The 7,693-nt window shown below is 46.9% G+C and overlaps 1 pseudogene; it reads left to right on the top strand.

The window, feature by feature from the left end:
- Positions 1-3,042: 3,042 nt before the first annotated feature.
- LOC146869265 (uncharacterized) lies at positions 3,043-6,375 on the top strand (annotated as a pseudogene).
- The last annotated feature ends 1,318 nt before the right edge of the window (positions 6,376-7,693 follow it).

Below are 7,693 nucleotides of genomic sequence, written 5' to 3'. Positions count from 1 at the left end.
GCCCTGAGGAGGAAGCTGAGAGATGTCACGAGGAGGAGACAGATGTCGCGAGGAGGAAGCTGAATCTAAAGCAGAATGGAATAAAACTGAGGTGCTAGTGATTGGAAACAATGCCTCCTGTTCGAATGAACTTAGCTGGCCAAAAGAGCTAGGGTTGCTCCCGGCACTTGCTTCATCATAAAAAAGTCGGATAGCCATGCGCTATATAAAAACAATTTCAATTGAAGTGTGAACCAATGATGTAAACAAGCTGAGCCTAGGCTGGTCACTGCAGGGTCCATTAAAACCACAATCACTTTTCCTCGACTTTAGGCCCAGCTCTAACAGACTGCCTAGGAAACTGCAGATAGCACCTCAAGCAATGCACAGAGCAGCTATGGTTATGCATAACGTACATTTTTAATGCAGAAATGCGGGGACAGGCATTAAATTGACTTACTTCAACTTACAATGTGTGATACTTGACAGCCTGTGCTACAGGTGACAGTGAATACGGTGGCTGTTCCTCCTAAAGGGCGGAGGAGCGTCGCCCTGCCTGCTGCAAGCGCAGAACGTAAAAACAAATAAATAAAATGGCATTACCATGCCATTTTAATTGCCGCCAGCTCGCACTGTGTTCAGCACAAGTATGAGGGTAGGTGGCGGGGCTTTCTGCAAAAACAGCATGAGAGTAGCTCCAGGATTACCTGGATTCGCGTCCACTAGGCAGGAAGGACGTTTTTTCCTTTCCTGCTTGTAGTCACCAGGATCCCGCCGGAGAAACGCCAGATGGGACGCAGCCTTTATGATGAGTTTTGGGGCACATGCCCCACCATATTTTCAAGATTTCAGCAACCACTGAGTAAATGCCTTACATGGGACTCTGTATCAGAGAACTCCGCCCATGCCCCACAGGACGACAAACCCCAGGGCAAAAAACATAGGGGCATATGTACAAGTCCCTATTGCCACAGGAACGTCACTTTTTCCAACGTTCCTGTGGCGATAGGAGCTTCGCCTTATTTACAAGGCAGAGTTAAGCCACTTGACGTGGCTTAACACTGCCTTTTAAATAAGGATCCCTTTCACGCTATGGTTAGCGTGAAAGAGGAGGGCAGTGGGTGTTGCGGTGGGCGTTCCACCACAACACTCATTGATTTTGACACTGCCCCCTATTTACAAGGGTGGCGTAAATAGGAGGCAGCGCCAAAATTAAGACCAGGGAAAACCTGGTGAAACCAGGAGAAAGGCTTTATTTATCCTCTTTTTTCTTCTCCATGTTGCTGCATTGAGCTGCACACACAAAAAAATGACAAAACAACATTATATTATGTGCAGGAAGGGACACCATACTACATATAAACAATCTTCCCCTGCATGCAGACACCCTTGCATTGTGGTGCAAGGGTGCTTGCGTTGGCGCTAAGCTGCTAAACTTAGCGCCAGCGCAGGGGGAAACACAAGGCTGCACCATATACTTGTAAATATGTTGCAGCCTTGAGCTTCTGAAGTGGCGGACTGAGGCGTTAAGCCATGACGGGGAACGCCTCACTCCACAACTTCTTTGTACATATGGCCCCTTAGAGTCTGTGATGGCCCAGCACACGCTCTCCGGGAGGCAGAGCAGGGATGTGGGGAATGCTGTATGGGCCAAGTCTAGGGTTGCCGCCCGACCGGTTTTCTACTAACACCACCAGTACTTTGATGTCCCGGCAGCTATGAAAATAAGGAAAATCACCTCAAACCGGTATTTTTAGCCTTTGTCTGAGCATACTTCAAACCAATATAAACAGAATGCACTTTTAAATGTGTTATAGAGCTGTGTTAATGACTCATGACTAGTAATAAAAGTGAACAAAAGCAAAAAAAAACATGCTACAAATGCATACATACCATACTTTTTAAAGTTCTGTTTAGTACCATGCCCCAGCCTTTGCAGAATCTGTAAACAAGAACAAATACCTAGTATTTTTCTCTTAGAATGGTGGTAACCCTAGCCCAGTCAGCAGCAGGCAGTGTCCATGGAAGATGCTGCCAAGTCCAGCTCTGTCCAATAGGGACGCGGATGCAGACCCTGCAGCAATGTATCTTCTCGATGACCCTGCTGCAGCAGGACCACTCTTGAGTAGTGGCTTTGACTCTGTCATCCGGTGACGTCACTCTCAACACAGTGGCGTCCTTCTGGTTCTGGGGTGGGAGGGGATGTACAGGAGGCCCTCCTGTTCTTCTCTGTGGGCAGAGTTGTGGCAGGCCGATGGCTTACTCGTGCTTGGTGAAGGGGAGGGGTGGTTGTGCCTGCAGGATGGGCCACTCTAGTTTGAGGTGCCCCCATGTGGGACAGGCCCCTTTTCCAACCAACAGGAGGAAGAATGTTCCTGAAGCAGGAGTAGGCTGCAGGCCATGATGTCATCGGTACTCCAATGATCTGAGCTAGTTTCACCAAAAGCAGGGCGACAAGCTGGGGTTCAGCTATACACTGATACCACTCAAGTGTTGTGGGCATCGAAAACCAATGGCACAGAGAGAACTGGCAGAAACTGGAGAGAGGGCATGCTTCGAGGGATGGGTGTGTGTGTAAATGTAGGGAAACCCATGTAGCAGAAGGAGCTGCTCTGCGACGCGTCCTCACGACACTACAGATGTGTCACTTATTTTAGAGAGCGGCATACCTACTTTTACCACTTACCACTACTTCCACCAAAGGATTATATTGGGTACAATTGCCAAAGTACATTGTAAAGTGGTGTACAACTGGTGTGTGTTTTTTTTAATGTAAATTTACAAACCACGCCTTTCATGTGTCACATCCAGTCCCCAGTAAATGTGTTGCAATGGATATTATTTCTTTCAAACCCTGGTGTGAACCAGCCATTGAACTTCCACTGCACCGGGCAGCAATTCAGCCTCAGTACCTTACTAAGAGGCATGTCGTGTCTTCAAACTACAAAGAACAGAGGAAGGAAGTGGTTAATTGAATCTTAAGATAGTAGACATACAGACAACCATCGCTGCTCAGACAGACATCTGCACTTCAAACCACTGATGAGACAGCAACAGCGTGAAATGGCGCTGAGAACGTTCTCTGTGGCCGTGGTTTGCACAGTGGTTGCCGGTTGCTGTACCATCGTGTCAGGCGCGGTCACTGCCACGTGCGACATCTACCAGTGGGACCAGCTGGGCTTCCAAGGAGTGTTAGCCCCAACCTGCTTTGGATTCCCCTTGGAGGGGTTCAGGGTCTTCAGCAAATGCAGCACAGTGAGGAACATGGAGGTGGATCTAAGAGAGGTTCCAGTGGATGTGGACACCCTCTGCCTGGTGTTAGACGTGCCAACCGTCCCTACAGACTCCTTCTCCAGGTACCAGAACCTGACCCGGCTCTATTTGTATGGATCGTTTAACGTTTCCGCAAGAGCCTTCAATGGTGCTGCCAACCTGAGACATCTGGGAATCAAAGGAGATTACATTAGGTACACTCCAACCATGAACATAGATGATATGGGGTTTGGTGGATTGGAAAATCTAACACGCTTGGACCTCAAAAATGTGAAAATTGATGCAGCTTTTCAAAAAAATCTTTTTAAACCCTTACATAGAATACAAGTGATAGCCTTATCTGAGAATGAGGTTCATAGACTGTACAGATTGACCACTATGGTTCATTCCCTGGCCTTTCTGAGGACCCTGGAAATCAAGAGAAACGGTATTGTTGTCGCTCGGGAGGTGGACTGCATTGAGACAAGCACAGTTTTCTCTCCAAGTATTACCACCCTCGATTTGACAAGCAATGATCTAAAAAGTGTGGAGAAAAATGCATTTTGCAACTTCCCTCGTCTTATTGTCCTCAAGGTAGACGGGACTGGTCTCAAGCTCATCGAGCTTCTGCGGTCTGGAATAAAGAGCATTGAAATGCTGTCCCTAAATGCCATGAAAAATCAGGACTATCTGAAGATTAAAGATGTCTGCACTGTGGTGTCTCGGCTAGGAGTCAGGAACTTGACAGTCGCTCAAAACTTTATTTCAGATCTTCCCGCTGAGACCTTTGAAGGATGCTCCATGATGTTGTCTCTCAACATGTCCAGCAACCTCCTTAGAGCTTTCACGAATGATATGGCAAAGAAACTTCTGAACCTGAGGTCCCTCGTTCTCTCTGTAAACAAGTTAAAAAGCCTAGACCTGTGCACACCCGGGGCCCCCAATGTTCTGTCCAACCTCACACACCTGGATCTGTCTTTCAACCTCATCACCAATCTCGGCTGCGGGCGGCTCTTCTGCCTGGCTAATCTGGAAACACTGGATCTCAGTAGTAATTACCTTGTGTCCCTGGAAAAGGACGCCTTTGTTGGTCTTGACAGGCTGCTCTCTCTGCAGCTGGACTACAATAAACTCTTTTTGCTTGAGAACTTCTATTTTGATCACTTGAGTAGTGTCAGTGTGCTGGGCCTGAGGGGAAATTTACTGAAAAATGACAATAGCTCCCTGATAGCACTGAACCAGCTTCAGGAGCTATCCATCACATTTGAGACTCATGGGAAATTAGAAATCAAACAGAAAGAACTGACTATTCTCACCTTGGAAGCAAAGTCTGCAATAACTCTGAAATGCACAAATGACTGCAGCTCACTTGAAGTCCTTAACATGAGTGCTTCAGTGATTTATATTCGCTGGTGCAAAGATTGGCCCTTCAAATTTGTGAAAGAACTTCACCTACGAGAAAACCACATACTGGAATGTTTACCACTTGGGAGCACAGAGACTGAAGGGGGTCTCCCATTTTTTACTAAAGTTGAATATTTGTACTACAGTTCATCTGCAGATATGCCTCTCTATAAATCCTTTAGCCCCTTGAATAACAGCCTGTATTATCTTCACAATTTACGTCATCTCCATCTAAGAAACCTAAAGTTGGACATAAAGAAGAGTTTCCTGACTCCTGAGCAGCTGTTCTGGAACCTAACATACCTCAGAACTCTGATCCTGGAGGATTCTGGGATAGAGGACTTTACTGCCACCATGTTTAGAGACCTTGTCTCTCTGGAACTCCTAATCTTGAAGTCCCAGCCTGTGAAAACCCTTCAGGAGGGTCTGCTCGACCACGTGGAAAGTATGCGCTACATCAACCTGAAGGATGTACCCCTGTATTGTTTGTGTGAACAATCCTGGATCAGAAGATGGGTGACCACTCACCCCCAAGTGAGCGTGCCAGAGCTGGGAATCCAGACATGCTCTCTTGGGTCACAGAAGCTGAATTATCTTAATGTCTTGGAGAAAGACTGCAGCTTGCTGATAGGATACCATCTCTTCATTGGGACTTTCTCCTTCAACCTGTTGTTCCTGATCACGGCCCTGCTGTATCACAAGGTGCGCTGGTACCTCCTGTATCTCTTCTACATGCTATGGACCTGGTGGAACTATCGTGGGAGACGCGACAGAAAGAGCAAATATGACTTTGATGCCTTTGTCTCTTACAGCAGCTGCAATGAGGCTTGGGTTGTCTGTGAGTTCCTGCCCAACTTGGAAGCGAGGGGGCTGCCATTGTTCAAGGTGTGTCTGCATGGCAGGGAATTCGAGGAGGGCAAAGACATCTTGGATAACATCATGGACAGCACTTATAGGAGCCAATGTGTGGTGTCTGGTCAGCCACCATTACCTTCCCAGCCACTGGTGTTCCTTGAAAGTGCAGATGGCCACATACCACCTTCTAGCAGAGAGGAAGAATTCCTTGGTGATGGTGTTCCTAGAGAAAGTGTCCATGAGGAGCCTCTCCCACTAGCACCAACTGGCCAAGCTGGTGAAGAAGAAAACATACCTGGAGTGGGAAGAGGACTTGGCCCAGCGGCCTCTGTTCAGGGCTTGACTGCACAAAGCCATTCGAGGGGATGGAGCTGAGCATTATCCTTGGGAAATGGATGTGGTGTCTTGAAATGTCATGGTGTTTCGCATTGTCTTCTGTGGTTAAGGGTGCGGAGTCATGGGATGGAGTATTGTATTAAGGTAGGGTCTGCTTTGGATGTAGTTGTAGTATTTTTCGATATTGGCGGGCGTTTTGGCATTATCTCCTAGGGATATGGATGTGGTGCCGTTGAAAGGCGTCATGATGTTTCGAATAAGCTTCTGTGGTTAAGGGTGTGGTGTAATGGGAAGGTATGTTGCATTAACCTGTTTTCTGCTTTGGTGTTAGATGTGCTGTTTTGGGATGTGGTGGCATTATCTCCTAGGGATATTGAAGTGGTGCCTTGGCATGTGGGTGCAGCTCTTTGCTTTACATTTTCTGGATCTGGATGTGGTCTCTTTAGAAGTAGGTAAGGTAATTTGCCATTATCTTCCTGGGTCATGGGCTCAGTGTCTTAGTGTGATGTTATGGAATTTTCTTCTTAGGATGTGTCATTTTCTTGTGTAAAAAATAAGATATATTGGGACATGTGCATTATGTTGCATCATCATTGGTGGGGTAGTGTTTTTATGCATGTGGGGTGGGATTAAATTACTTTTTAGTGCATATTGTGGTGTCTCTGAATATGTGCACATTATGGCATTATCTTCTGTGTTATTGGAGGGGGAAATCTTGGGATGTGGTGTTCTTGCAACATTCATTCCTTGATGTATGTACATTGGAGCTTGGATGGTTAGTGTGTGGCTGTGGAATCACTTTCAAGTGTTACAGATGTTTTGTCTTGGGATGTGGGCATAGTGTTTTGTGATTGGCTTCTTGGGATATGGAACTGGTGTCTTGAAACACAGGTGGGGTTGTGCGATAATCTTTTTGGAGTGTGACGCAGTTCTGGGGATGTGGACCACTGTTTAACATCACAAGACGCCATAGCATCACAATGGTATGTTATGTTATGTGTATTTGTGCAGCGCACAACTCACCCAGGGGTATCCTGGTGCCTAAGCAGGAGCTGTATGGACCAAGTCTGGGCAAGGCTTGGTGAAGAGCCAGGTCTTCAATTTCTTGCAGAATTCAAGAATCGAGAAGACAACTTTGATGTGCAGGGGAATGAGAAAGTGGCTGTGGTGGAGAATATTATGGACTCACAGTTGGAGGGGGCCTGGGTGTGTCAGTGGAACTGGAAGCTCTTGTGCATGTCTCTATGTCTCTCTCCTTTGCCGGTGTCTCTCTTGCACTGGGGGTCCCTTCCTTTGTCTCCAGCTGTCCTCCACTTGGATGGAGTGGTGGCTGGTGAGTGTCCCTGCCCACTCTTCCTCTGTGCTCGCGTGGACGCATTGGGTACCTGGATCCACTGGGAGGGAGAGTTGAGGCTGTGAGGGATCACTTTTTGTTATTATTCATTTTATTGAATGCTGTACCTACAAAGGCTTCCTGGCGCTAAAAGGAGAAACTGCACATTGAGTATGTCAAACAAAGATGGGCACAATGTAAAATAAATAAATACTATAGAGTATATAACAAGTTTTATACAGCTTTCATAAAAAACAGAAGATGATCCATTGCAAAGAAAGTGGGCCCCATTCCAGAGGGGAGCCGCCTGAACACAGAACGCGCTGCCGCTGACTCGAGTCTTTGATTTCAGTTACAGTGAGTATGTTGGTATTAGCAGAGCGCAAGCAGCGCACGGGGCAGTAACGCACAGGCGTCTGCTGTAGGGAGCGCAGGCCTTTCTGATGGATAGCCTGTTAACAATACACAAGGATGTAACTGTCTTTTTATGGCAATGCAATCAACGAAGAGAATACAGCGCTTCAGAAGCAGATG

This window comes from Triturus cristatus, chromosome 1_1, assembly GCF_964204655.1.
Source record: "Triturus cristatus chromosome 1_1, aTriCri1.1, whole genome shotgun sequence".
NCBI lineage: Eukaryota > Metazoa > Chordata > Amphibia > Caudata > Salamandridae > Triturus > Triturus cristatus.
The sequence above is the reverse complement of the archived record's forward strand: the minus strand, read 5'-3'. Positions and strand labels throughout refer to the sequence as shown.